Here is a 14,570-nt window from a genome sequence, read left to right as displayed (position 1 = left end):
TCCTTAATCTATTACCCCAAATAACATCCCACGTTGTCTTCAGGGCAGGGGTTTGCTCTCCCGGCTCTTCCTGTGTCCTATTAATAGGACAAATCCGCCTGCAAATGACCCTTCCTACATATATTTGGCGACAGTTTGCTTTGACTTATCGCTGGCTGCAAAATGGGTCCGTTAATTAAAAAAAAAATTAATATCTCTTTTCCCTTTTAAAGCACGTCGATAGGGAGCTTGGGGTGGAAGAGTCGCATGCGTGTATGTCTACGAACCAGGTTAGGCGCGGAGCTTTGCCCGCACCTTGACAACAGAAATCTGCTGGCTTTTATTAAATAAATTGTGTTTAGTTTTGTATTTTTTTTTCCCCGAGGAAATGTGTTTGGGTTGGAATGCAAAAAGCAGAGCGGCCGTCAGGGACTTGCCGTTTATTTCCCCAAACTTTCTCAAGCATTGTCAGGGCGGGAGGTGAAAGCACTTATTTTAAAATCCTCCTTTAAAAAAAAAAAAAGGCAAAAGCAAACAAACAAAAAAAACCCCCACCAAACCCAAACCCCTCAAACCCCCTCCTTTTTTAAAAAAGCCTCCTTAAGGAAAAAAAAAAAAAAAAAGGCAAAACCCACCAAAACCACACCTCTTTTTTTTTTTTTTTTAAAGGTAAATTTATCCTTAGCTGAGGGAGAAACCCAGCTCCTGCTGCCCCCGTGGAAAGCATGCCGAGAGGAAGAGATGCGGACAAAGCTGAGCTAAAAAACCTCGTTAACATCATCGCTGTAACCAGGTACCGACGAGGACCATTGCCCACCCATCTCCGCGGGGGGTGGACCTGCAGCCGGAGCCCCCCCCACCGCAGCTAAGCTGCGGTGGGGGGGCTCCGGCTGCAGGTCCACCCCCCACCCCTGCTAAAAAGCTGTACCTGCTTTTTGTCAGGTCTCCTGAAGGGGTTGGAGGATGCATTTGCTGGAAAATGGGCCATTTGGTGAGGTATTAGGAATGAAGCAGAAACAGCTGGTAAAGATGAGCTGGGAAGCTGCCTCCCCCCCCAGTCACCCACACCTCCTTTTTTAGGGGTTAAAACCAGAGTGTATTTTCCCAGCAGGTACCTAAAGGAATAATCCTGTGGTTTGCTTTCCTATTCTGAGCTGTTGGCCCCTTTTCGTTTATAGGTAGGCTTTTGTGTGTGTGCTTGTGCGTTTTGTTTCTCAAAAGTAGCTACAAATGACTTGTTGTTATTTATTGTAAAGATCTAAAAAAAAAAAAAAAAAAAATCTGATTTCGCAGCCTGATAACAGAGAGCCCTCCTCACTGTCCTGGCAATTAAAATAAGGGTGTCGATTGGAGTTAGGCAATATCCTTCAATTTTAAGGGAGAAGTGCTTGAAATCAAGAATGCCTTTTTTTTTTTTTTTTTTTTTTTGAGGCTCTTCCCTTTTAGTATTAAAGTCATGTAGGAAGAAGACATTTCTCCTCCGCGCTCGTTTAGGCTAGCCCTCCCTTGGAAACTCCAGACCGGAGGGAAACAGGCGTGCGGGGTTTTTTTTTGGTGGGTTGTTTGGTTTTTTTGGTTTTTTTTTTTTTTTTTTGGAAAGATGTTTGTCACGCTGCAACCATCATTTCGAGGAGCCTGCGACGTTTTCATACACCGCCCGGTTTTCAAGGCTCCTTTCTTCCTATCGCAGCCGGCTCAACTTGAGACTCCGGAGCAGAAATAAGAGGGGAAAAATAATCAAGACAAAATAATAATAATAAAAAATAAAGCAACCTTCCCCCTTCCTTTCCCATCACCCCCAAACTAAGCCGTCCCCCAAGCAAGGCTCCCCTAGTCCCGCCTCATCGCTGGGGGAAATTACCCCTCGTTCCGTCAGCACGTTTAAGAGTCATTTTAATCTGTCTGAACTTGGAAACAAAGCTGGTTTCCAGAGGAAATTTCCACTGCTGCTGCTGCCTCGCACCAGAGGGCGCCGGGAGCCTGCCCAGGCAGCTGCCTGCTCTCAAGTGCTGCTGGAAATTAACTCCTTGGGCTCTCTCCCTAAAGGCTTTCTTAACATTTTCTTTTAAAAATATACAGCCTTATTCTAACATTTTTTTTTCTGTAAAATGCAGGTGTTTTGGTTTTTTTTGTTGTTGTTTTTTTTTTTTTTTTTTTTTTTTTTTTTTTTTTTCCGCCCTTGTATTGCCCTTTCCCAGCCCTGCAAGGGCTTCACCATCCCGCAACAGCCCCCCGAGGAGTCTCAGGAGATTTACAGCTTCTCTCCCTCTCTGCTAACTTGGTTCTAATTAAGTCACTGGATCACGTTTGCGTGACATTACCGTGTTTTCCCTCATAATTGTCTGGGATAAAAGTTTGTCTGGCTGTGTTTAAGCTTAAAGGGTCACTTAGGGCTCTTCAAACAGAACAACACTGAAGCACGGCACCAGAGGAAAAGCGGCGAGTAAAACGCTCGCAACGATTTCACTTTAACACCTGTAGTGTTTAGCTTTGTTCCTAAAGGGTGCAAAGCCAACCCCTGGTATTAATGCTACATGGTCAAAGTTTTTTACACTGAGACCTAAGGAAATTCAAAGTTAGGTTTCCCATGGCAACTGTCACAGGGACATCATATTTGTGCCTGATGTGTTTCTGTGCCTTAACGACTGCGTCGGATGCTGTGTTGTTCAGCCTTACTTTTCAGACTAATCGGCTGGCATATGCACAACTGCACACATACAAGATTGCGCTGTGTCTGGCACCGAGTACCTGCATGCTTTTAAACCGGTGGAGGGAAGTTCAAAGAGTAGTACAAGAATATGTAACCTCAGCCCAAACAGCAAACACTTCAGGAAATTATAGAAGACTTTACCAGTAACAGGGGATTATAAACCCTAAACTTCATCAAGAGCATTTCTTGTGTTTATCTGCATATGTAAATATTGTTGCTCACCTGCTGAGACACAGGTTTCATGGCAATGTAGGTTGATTATTCACTTAAAAAAAAAAAAGACAAAACAGGAAGGCGATCTGGAAGGTTTTTTTCAGTGTAACTTGTTTTATTCATATATGGGGGGTGTGTGTGTATATATACATGTATATATAAAAGTACTAACCAGAAATTATAACAAAGAGCAGGTGGGCAAATCTTTATTATTTCTTTATTTATGTATTATAGCAGTCTGTTTCCAAACATCATACTCCAGATTCTGATGAGCAGTTGACTCCTTGAGTATTCATTCTTGCTTGAATATTTAGAAAGCAATTTAGCTACTTATCCTATACACCTCCCCCTTACTCGCTGAAACATGCTCAGCTGAAAACTACAGTGCAAATTTTTCAGAAACTAGTTGCTGCTTACATATTAAAGACAAAAGAAGATGCAGGCCTGAATGTTGATATCGGATGACTCCTGTTCTAACACGATGCACACTACCACATTAAAAAATGCTCAGGCTTTTTTTTTTAATATAACTTTTAGGAAGCACATAAACATGTTTTCTTCATGACCAATATACTTTTGCTACATTTAGCAATACCAAACTATATCAAGAACCCATCAATGTGGGGTCTGGACATACACACAGTAGGTAGTTTCCAATGGAGCTTATAATTCTAAATAAATGGTCAGGACAAAAATGAAGAGAAAGAAAGTATTATTATTATTCCGATCTGAGATTTGGGGGAAAATGAATTTCATACTAGCCAATGCTTAAGTTTCTACAAAAATATTTGATCAAACCAGCAACTAAAAAAAAAAATCACCTTTGTTGCAGCTCAGTGGCTTCATTGCAAGTTTAGTTTTCCTTTAATTTTCTTTAAATATATGAAACTATACAGCTAACTGAGAAATTTCATTATTTTTCATTCCTGTGGTTTTTTTTTTTTCTTCATTTCAGCTTTTAGATGTGCCAATTGAAAGTCAGCTGTCTGAGATAAATGTCTGTGGTCAGATAAATCCAGTGGATGCAGTTAAAAAGATGGGCAGATATGCAGTTTGCCTGGGTTATAATTTTTCACTCTGTGAGGACTGGTGTCCTGATGCAGTTGATATTTTAAGGGATATCAAACAAGCTTTTTGGAAAATACACCACTAAGAAATGCAATAGAGGATACTTTAGAGAAAATTTTCTGCTGTCACATTAATATTTAGGGCACTGTAGCAGAGGAATATCTAAAAGAGGAGAGGGGAAAAAAAAAAAACAAACAAACCAAAAAACAGAAGAAGGAAGAATAAACTAAATATTAGGACATGCCATTTCCATGTCTCCTGAAAACTTTTATCAAGAAGCTAAAAGTGCTTTTGCTATTCACATATCACTTAAGGCTCAATAGAAATGCAAAATGCATGATCTAAAAAATTATTTAAAAAAACAAGCATAAAACATAAAAACCAACCAACAAAACCATTTTAATACTGGAGGCTAGTGGAAAAATGCAGTTGAAGAGAAATGGTGTTTGTCCTTGTGTTATTTAAGTTAAAACCTGGATTTTAAAAATTTATGGTACTGTTCCTTCATTTATCTCATTTGATTTGGCATCTGTCAATCATAAAAAAAGAAAATGGATCAAAGGCTGCTGAGTTTACTCAAACTCAAATCCCTTTAAAGGATCAGATTTTATCACTTACTAGTTTATGTTGAGTTTTATCTTTGAAGTGTGTGCATAAGGTGAGAATTTTTGTCTCAGAGCAAATAAGTGTGTTGGATATTGTGAGAAAGGATCCTAAAAGGCTACAGAAGCTTTCCAATAACAAACTTAGAAATACACTGTGTTTCTCTGTGTCCGATGTGCTGTGCATGGTGGAACTGTGATATTCAGACCCCACTTATTGTTACCTGCGCAGAGGCCTCAATGGACGTTAATGTCTGGCCATGGCAGTGACTGACGCTTGATAACTTGCTTGAATGTCTTTTTTTTTTTTTTTTTTTGGGGGGGGGGGGGGGGGGCTTTGGAGAAACTACTTGACTCTTAGAACAAAACAGGAAAAAAAAATGTTAAAACGCCTCTTGGCCCTTATGCCGTTTCCATTGAAGTTGATGGTAAAAATCCTCTCTGACTTTACTGGGAACAGGACTGAGCCATTTTAAATGCTGTCTTGTAATATAAATCTTTTAAGTCTTAAATATTTCCATACAGTGGAGCAAAGAAGTCTCAAACGTCATCAGAAAGACTGCTTCTTGTTAGGCTGTTACAATGTACTATTTCTGTTCAAATAACATTTACTAATATGAGAGACAAATAGATTTATACAATTTGGAAGTCTGACACTACAGTTGGGTGTTCACAGCTTTTATACATTATGGTATTTATGAAAATAATTTTAACTTTTCGGTTGCATAAAACAAAGCACAGATGTTTCCCAGCAGCATTTCCTCATCAGGCCTTTTAGCTTAGCCTTACTGGAGTGTAGCGTAGGATTTGGTTACAGTTAAGCTCAAATCAAAATATTCTAAGAGTACAGAGGCACTACGTGGCAAGGCAGGGGTAAGAAGAGGGAGGAGGGACATGGAAGGAGGAAACAATCTTCTTCTCCAGCTGTCCCAAGTTTTCCACCTGTGGGACCTCAGAGAACTGTAAGTTCTCGTCTTTGGATCTTCTTCACTCCTTGGCGGTGGCTTTAAAAAGGTTTAAGTGAGAGAACAGTAGCAGAAAAAGCCCTCAAAATATTGTACTCTGGAAAGGTCGGGGAGGTTTTCTTCCCTAGATGTACAGGGGCTCCAGGGTTCAAAACTGAATCTCTCTGTGCTCCTGAGTTGCTGTGATGTCCTGTCCAGCACCCTGTCTTCTAACCCAGGGACACATGAGGGAAACACAATTTCCATGACTTGTTTGTTTGTTTGTTTTTCCCTGGAGTTAGCTTGGCTGGTTAAGCACAACTGAACAGCATTCATGTAGTCATTCAGGTCTTATCAGTGATCTTCTAACAGGGGAGTATTGTCTCGGTGACAATTTACCTGATCTTTTGCCAAATACCACTACAAGTCTCTTCTTTTTTGTGTGTGTGTGGGTTGTGTCCAGCTGTGGTCTGTTGTCAGACACTTAATTGTAAGGTCTTCGGGAGAGGAACTGTCTTTATAGTTGGTGTCTTTACAGCATCTTGTGTGGTGGCCCAGGTTTACAAATGTTGGTGATAAGCTGCCCTCATCTGAAGAAAGATGGACCGATCTTTTAAATACATACTTCCAAGCAGATGATGATTAATAAAGGGAAAAAACCCCCACCAAAACAAAAAAAAGTGAGAGAAGGCAGTATACATTTTGGTGAGAAAGGAGACTTTCATTGTCTCAGGAAATATCTGCTGCTCCTTGTAGAAATGTATGGCCTAAAAATGTTTGAAGGTGTACAGCAAGGGAAATCAAGGCCAAAAATGTCAAGCTATAAGACCACATGAAGGAAACATATATTTCTGTGAGAGGGTTTAAACTGTGGCCTTTTCAGAGAAAAAAGAAATACTACCGACAAAGCCATGATGAAAACAAAAAAACCAGTAAATACGTCTATAATGGTACGTGTACCTTTCATAGCAGTTGAGTAACCTTTCCGTGTGCTTTGGGCCTGATCTTGAAGAACATCTTAACCAGATACCTCTTAGGACCATAGTGGTAATGTATAGATCAGTTCCACTTACGTGGGTCAAAAGTGGTCCCAACTGTTAGAGGATAACTATCAGCAGAAGCTCAAACCCCTTTAAGTTAAAAGCAGCTAGCTTCCTCCAGTCAGAGGGGTGAAAATGCTATATAATTGCGTCCTGAAATTGTTTACTGATATCTACCTTTAATCACTGAAAGCGGTTCAGTCTCTCTTTGGGAGAGGAGTGAGCTTAAACATTTGCAGCTAGTGGTTACAGCCAGTTGTGCCTTCCATACCTTCAGGACCTGAACTGCTGCTGATTCAGACTTGCATGAAGATATAAAAACTGAGCTTCACATCAAAACAGTGGGAAAACATGGAGATGGACATGACGAATACCAAAATAGCTCATAGAATTATAGATAATAAATAAGCATAAATGCAAGCATAAAAATGACCAGATTTTTACCAACAGAGCTCTTTGGGCATATTCTAACTGCACTAGGAAGAAATATTGTATTTATTGTTCAAGTTAGTGTGACAGTCCATTCTGACTCTAATCTTTTCCTTAAAAGAAAAAAGGGATTCTCTCTGTGGATATTAGATTGAGTGGGATGGAAGTAGAAACCTCAGTGAGATTTTCAGGTAGGGAAGCAATGCCAGACGGGGCCTGTACACATGCACTGGCATCAGCAGAGTCGCTGTGACTCTTTTGTTGCTTTTTTTTAGTACCTTGCCTAACCATGTTTGTATGCACAACTGGAACCCCAAAACACTGTCAAGTAACACGAGTGCAATAGGAGAATCAATACAAAAAACTTTACGTATTACTTGTTTTTCACCTAATATACATCTGAAGCTAAAGCTGCCAAAGTTTTCCTCTTTTCATTACTTCACTGTGGCAAATTCCACTCCTTTACCTTAATGTCAGCCTTGTATTCCATTTTATTGTTGGTTTATGGCAACTTTATTTTAGGTTGAACTTACAAGCACAAATACCACCATTTAACAATGCTCCTCTGTCTACATTTGTGATATTTTCCAGTGCACTCCAGTGGAGCAAAAGGTAAAAAATATGGTAAAACAGCCTCCTGTTTTGATGAAAAATTGCTAGCAGTTATAACGTAATTAACTTAACCAACAAGGCAATAAAAATTAAGTGCCCTGTTCATGAGTGATGCATATCCCACATTAAAACTAAATTTCCTAGAAGTTATACACTGAAACATTTTCCAACAGGTCTTTACTGTATAACATTAATAAAATTTTGTATTCAACAATATTGTTTCCTTGGGTCTTTTGGAATGCAACAAGAGGACTGCAATTGAGAGAGAAGCAGCGATATACATGACCAAAAAGTTGTGCTCCATCAGTGGGAAAGCTTAGGGAAAATGCTAAAAGAGTTATACACTACATTTTTCTCTGACCAGACTTTACTTGAATGATCAAACCATAAGGTTGTTATTTTTTGTATTCCTGAGGAAGTAATATTTTTGCTATTTGTAAGTGACTATTTGTAAGTTTTACTATAGTAGTAACTACCTATCCAATCAATACATTTTTTAAAATCTCTTTTCATCTCTTCAACAAATATGTTTACAAGGAAAAGTCCAGTTTGTTTGGAATCATGGAATGATTTAGGTTGGAAGGGACTTTGGAGATCATCTGGTCCAACCTCCTACTCAAAGCAGACCTAACCTACTAAGCTGGGTTGGTTTGGTTTGTTTTTTTTTTTTTTTGTTTGTTTGTATTTCAATAGCAGCATTTTATGGCAATAGTTCTCACTGAAGAGCTTGTTCCAAACTGATTTCCATTTACTAGATTTCCCTTTTTATCTTCTCTGCTATGAACGTACCCTGTAGTTACCTTTGGGATCAACAATCCCTGTTCTTCTTTTAACAGTTCAAGTTCACAATTTATTCTGCTCTCGTGTCTTGCATTGACAATGGAAAAGAATAGAGACTAACCTGAAGATCTAGGGTAAAATACAGTTTGGAAAATGTTGCTTTCTCCTGTGTCAGAGGGTTTATAATACCATATTCTAAAGTATAACCGTACCTTCAAATCAAGATTATTGCTTTGATGCTAAAGGTAATTAAACCATTCTTCCATCTTTAGGCCCAGAAGAAAATTACTTAGTTTTCTATATATTTCCAGAGACAATGAGCTGCTGATTTATGATTCTTCTCAAGTTATAGGAGAGCTGAACAAAATGTAAAACTAAAGGCCTAGCTTTGCTCTCAGCTGTTCTAATTCCAGCTCAGCTTCTCTGCTGTTGATGAATTTATTCAAGTTTTACACTGCTGTGAGCAAACCAGAATGTATTGTATAGTCTGCATCTAAGAATTGGACCATTTTCTTCTGTTTTCAGAAGATGAGCTTTCTCTTAGTTGGTCTGTAGTCTCTCTCTCTCACCCTTTTCCTTATAATTTTTTAAAAATGTGTATTTTCAAAAGAACAATGACAAACTCTCTACCTGAAAAACTGTGTTACACACACAGTCTTGCAAACTGTTGTTTTTTAAAGAGAAGTCCCCTGCAGACCATGAAAATGCCCTGTTGAAGTCTGAGAAACACTGCTCTTAAGCAGTCCTGGATTCCTTTTATTTAGTTATTTATTTTTAAACTTACCTTGTCATTGATTTAGTGAATGCTTTTCTTTGTATTAGTTGTACAGATACATAGAGGCGAAACAGTGAGACTTGCTTTGAAACACTCGGAACCAGCTTTTGCAGAAGAGCCCTTTAAACTTGGGAAGGATCCTGTGGAGGATTTGGTCGTGTTTAGAAACCATCCAAAGTAGCTATGACAACTTAAAGTTCCAGGGCCAAGATTTTGTGCACATACCGAATCTCTGACACTATCCAAGATCCTTATCCCATGTGAAGAGGAAACTGTAGAGTTAGAATTGCCTAAAATAACCCCTAGAGAGTATTGCCGATTCTTGAGAAGATTTTTTTTTTTTTAAACATCTTAAAGACAGCTTTTTCTTAAAAGGTCTAAACCAGGAAACTTGTAAAAGAAAAAAAAAATAGTAAAATGAATAAGGTATCCCCAAACCCTGGAAAAACAGGTTCCCACCTAGGTCCCTTCTTTGTTACTTGCTGCAATTTCTTTAACATTCTTAGGTCAGCTAAATGGACTTGGACTATCTTAGAAACCTCTAAAATATACTAATATAATTTTCTTGGGTTTATATTTTAAATGGGAGTGATATCTAATCTGGGTTTCCGCTCCCTCTAATCTGGATCATGTGGGATTAATTCTAAATGCATCCGAGGAAGGAGCACTCGGGGAGGCTGATCTCAGCCAAGGCGGGTGGTCAGAGTCCGATCCATCACCATTTACCTGGTCCAGGCAGTTCAGATGCTGACTGTATTTTTTTTTGGTATTACATATGGAAGTGAAGCATTCTAACCGATAAAAATCTGCTTTTCTATGTGATGAATATGTTGGCTACAGCGCCTGCAACCTGTGGTTTGTGGTAAAAGCTAGGCTCTGTATTAATTCTCTTAGTTATTGATTGTTAACACTGTTCCTGCTTCCTGTCCCTGCATATGCATAGCAATGAGATTTTTGCATCCTGGCTGCGTTTGATCGCTTTCTGTTTCTCTGTACATGGCCGAGTTCTGCAAGACAGGTTTTTCTGAAGGAAGAGAGACCTGGAAAATGCATTACTAAAGGTACTGATTTAAAAAAAGAGGTGAATAAATGATGTTTTGGTTCCAGCAGCCATGCTGAGGTTTTAAACATTGGTTCAGGTAGAGCCAAGATCAAACATTTTAATAATGGCCTATTAACATAACTGTCTTATACAAAGTATTTCTGGCCACTTTTAATGAAAGTAAAGAGAGAGGGTGATGTATCTGAATAAATAGACGGTAATTTTCATTATTCCTCCTTTCCCCTCTCCTTTTACTAGCAGCCCAGTGAGTAGTTACCTGGAGAACTAAAAGACAAATGGTCAAATCTCCTCTTTAGTGAATTTGGAACAGAAAGTGCAAACTAGATATCCTAACTTGGAGGCAAATGCCTTAACCTTTGCCCTGTGGGGTCATGCTCTTGAACGCTCTTCATCTACTGAATTAATAGAGCCAACACATTTTCATCACTGAAAAAAAAATGTTCAGATCTGTTTGCCAGATTTGACATGAGTTAAAGATTGCTTTGATTTGTGAAAACTGCATTTTTAGTGAATAAGTTATTATCCAGGAAAAACTCCTCACCATGATAATGGTTATCTGCAAGTCAGTGTTAACTTGGCAACCTTAAAGTTTGGCAGCAGATTTTAACTTTACGTAACACTGAGTTATTATTAATGTACCATATTGGAGATTTTATGAAGTTTATCAAGTTTTCAAGTGTTTTTTTAAGTCAGGAAATGCAAAAGAGAGGCTTTTTACAGGGGTGTGACTTTATGCTCTACATATCCTGTATATTTAATGATTATTCACTTAAAATAACAATCATTAGGTTAATACACATATTTAGTAATCAAAGACATGTAATATACCACCTGAATACAAAGAGTCTCATATTATCTTTCAAGATCTTTTTTGTTTTCCTAATTTATAAAATGACCAGTGTTAATATTGCATTGGCACTCTGTTTTTCTTTATTTGACACCTGACTTAAAATGTCTGACTGGTCTTGGTTCAAGGTATCTGTCACACAAGTTACAGAATTTCTCTCAGTGAAGATTGCTTTGTTTTTAAATCAAGTGAATCAGAAAAAATATCTGTAAAAGGCTGCAAGGTGCTTGAGGATAGTGGAGGATGCACTTGGTGACAGCAGTTCAAAACAGGGACGGGTAAAGTGGTCTGAGCCTGACACGTATATAGGGATGACACATTACTTGCTTATTCTTTTTGTCTTTTCTGTTGACTAATCTTTTTATCTGACTCTCTGGAGTTGAGGTATGCTGGATATACTTTGGCTTTTCAAAATGAAATACTGAAGTAACCCACATATAACTATAAGGAAGAGCAAACTGTCATTACTAACAGAAGGCACATGAAGAAAAGCCCTTTCACATCACTTTGTTTCGTACTCAAAGCTGTTTATCAAACTGTGTAAGATCTCCAGCTTACGTTATTTTTCTGAGGAGCTTTACACAAAGAGGTTTTTTTTTCTGACAAGGCTAATGAGGTCCTATAGCAAAAAGATACTAAATATCAACACGTAAACACATAATCTGGCATTAATGTTCAATGTGTTGATTAATTTCTAAATGCATATTAATTTTGTGTATCTTTCCTATCCCTTTACTAGAATTGAAAGTAGGACATCTGTAAGCCCAGTAATCAAACAAATTAACTAAACCCCTTTTTAAAAAAAGACTTTGCATGGCAGTGGTCCTACAGGTTCTAAAAAAAGTGGGTGTGTTTTCTCTGCTTTCCAAAGCTGAAGCTGATTCTGCTCTAATGTGCATCATGATCCTGTGTCCCTCATGTACCAGCAGTAGCAAAAAGCTTCACCGATTGCCTTTTTAGTGCAGCAATCAAATGCTGCTGCCACAGAAAAACTAGTAAAGCAGTTCTGATGTTCCTGTGATCCATAAGCATCACCGGTCTTCCCACCTCCTTTTTTGGAGGACACAAATTTATTTTTTTTATAGTTGGAGTTGAGGGACAAGACAGCTTGATACATGCAGAGGTAACAGAGCTTTTTACATCAGAGATATTGGAGATGTTCTTTTTAGGACCAGTCCTACATTAGAAAGTTTTGCTCACACAATGATGTTAGCCTGTGTTTGGAAAAAAAAAGAAAAAAAAAAAATCCCACCTGCTCAGTGGAGCTCAGCCAGCAAAGTTCCTGGTGTGGACACAGCTGTGCTGCCAGGAGAAAGCTGCTGCCAGATTAACTTGTTGGGTTCAGAGCCTAGTGTAACTACAATGGCACAAAATCTCCTTTGGTTGGCAAACCTTGCACCCATGCTGCAGAGCTTCACTGTCGTGGCTGTGCTGGTGTGACACTCACGGTGTAACTGTAGACAGATCCTAGTCTGAAGCTTACTTAGGCCAGTAGTTGAGATGTACCTTGCACGAGATCAAAGAGGAGACAAAGATACTGAGAACGGGATGCTGAGAACACAGCAAGAGTCATTGGCAGTGCTGGTAGTAGGTGTCCCTTTGGACTGCAAGAGCCCCTTTGAAAACTTCCCACTCCATAAATCAATTATTTTTTCCCCCCCTGGAAGTTACATTTCTTGTCTGTGCCAGTTTCCACTAGCTGCAGGAACATCTGCCCATGTGACTAGGTTTTCTTTGCCTCAGAAACACAGTATTTTTGCCCTTGCACTAGCAGCTTTCTTATGCTAAAGAGACTGCCCTAGGAGGATTGCTCTGTGTAGTAGAAAGGACCTGGGTCTTGGGCCAGATCCCAGTGGGACTGTAAATGGCCCTGGTGCTTAGCAGATACTACAGTGAGCAAGAACTCTCTCTGCCTGCTTCACAGTCACTGCAAAAGGACTGCACAAAACCATAACCCAGCAGTATATCCGGTTCAAAGTATTTCTTCTGTCATCACATGCATCTGCCTTAGGTTATCAGAAAACCGCAGAGAATTACACCAGTGAGGAAGTATTCGAAGGTCAGCCCAGGATCAGTCTGGGTGACAGGTGATGATTGTATTTTTACTAAGCTTTCTGTCTCTGATACCTGTTGACGTAGGAATGGTTGAGTTCCTGGGAGCTGGCAGCTCCAGGACCCTTTAGCGTATATGGACTTGTTTGGTTACCAAAATTAATTGTCCAATGCACTTCAGCATGGAAAAGAAGTCACTGAATGAGTGGAGTGAAGAAGCTGAAGAGGGATTGGTTGTTCACTGTTTTTTTCCCAGTATGAGTAGAGGGCATCAAATAGAGTTTAAATTACTCAATACATAGAAAATACCTCTGGTTCCTGAGTGGAGTCAGTTGGAGGCTGGATGAGTATTCAGGGCAAGTATTTGTATAATTGCACTGTTCTTAGACTCTAGGCCTTTGTAGGGCAGCCGTTTCTACTGGTTTTTCCTCATTAGGAAATCCAGATCTAAATGCCTTCCTCCTCTGCCTCTGGAGGAGGCTGACAGAGAGCTCCTCTAAGGACAAGGAGGTGAGGCTGCAGATGGGGAGGGTATCAAGAATGAGAAAAGATGAGGAATGCTGCCAGAAATTCAGTAAGAAGTTCTGGAGGAACCAGAAGAGCGGCTGCAGCCTAGCACACACTGTGTTCACGTGCACCCATTTTCCCTTGTATTGGGAAGTGATGTGGGTCAGCCCTGTGAGCGTGCCCACATCTACTGCTCCACAAAGAAGTTTCCAACTTACGTCCCCAGTGCACCAAATTGCTTGTAGCTTGGAGTACAAGCTGGCCAACCGGGGTTCCTCACCAGCTGTGTGATGGTAAAAGGGACAGCCTCTTGTGACGGCGAGAGGGGCAGTCACTTTGTGGTCTAGTTGCCGGAAAAGGGAGCGAGAGGAATATGAGCCTGTGCCACAGTTTTGGGGGCACAGTGTGGAGGCACGCTGGCCAGGCATCACTGGGGCTTACCGTAGTGCTGGGTGGGAAGTGGCCGGGGAGGCTCATGAGGCAGAGGAGCTCTTCAGGGTCTGCTCTGGGTTACTCTTGCACAGGAGTTACCCAAGACAGAAGATCGTGGGATTCAAAGCGTCCCTCGTCTTCCAGAGTACGTTGTGGGATGTGCAGTTGCTGCTCACGCAGCGTGCTGGGTGAGCAGCACGGGATCCACTCAGTCCCACGAAATACGGTCCCACCAGCCCACAGGCCATCGCTATTAGGGACTTGCCGAGGCGGATGGAAGTGGTGGCAGAGCTTTCTCAGCAGCCCGCACTGCTGGGGCAGTTGTCGCCTTTGGCCCGTCCTCAGGAGGGTCTTGGCCAGGGGCCCGGTGGAATCCTTCTCCGATGTTATAGAGGGGGCCGCTCTTCCCGCCAGAGAAGCACGCATCGGGCTGTGACTTGTAGTTTTCACATCTGCCCCTGAGAGGAAGGTCCGCGCTGCCTCGCGGGTGTGCGCAGGGAGGCGGGCAGCAGGTCTG

The 14,570-nt window shown here is 40.5% G+C and overlaps 1 long non-coding RNA gene across 1 annotated transcript in view; it reads left to right on the top strand.

Moving 5' to 3' along the window:
• The first annotated feature begins 652 nt into the window (after positions 1 to 652).
• Positions 653 to 14,570, top strand: part of LOC115352833 — a 57,783-nt gene continuing 43,865 nt past the window's right edge. The window contains exon 1 of the long non-coding RNA XR_003927279.2: positions 653 to 772. This is a non-coding gene — a long non-coding RNA (uncharacterized LOC115352833). The remainder of the gene's footprint in view (positions 773 to 14,570) is intronic.

The sequence above is a fragment of the Aquila chrysaetos genome, chromosome 17 (assembly GCF_900496995.4).
Source record: "Aquila chrysaetos chrysaetos chromosome 17, bAquChr1.4, whole genome shotgun sequence".
NCBI lineage: Eukaryota > Metazoa > Chordata > Aves > Accipitriformes > Accipitridae > Aquila > Aquila chrysaetos.
Note: the sequence above shows the minus strand (reverse complement) of the source record. Positions and strands in the feature narration are given on the sequence as shown.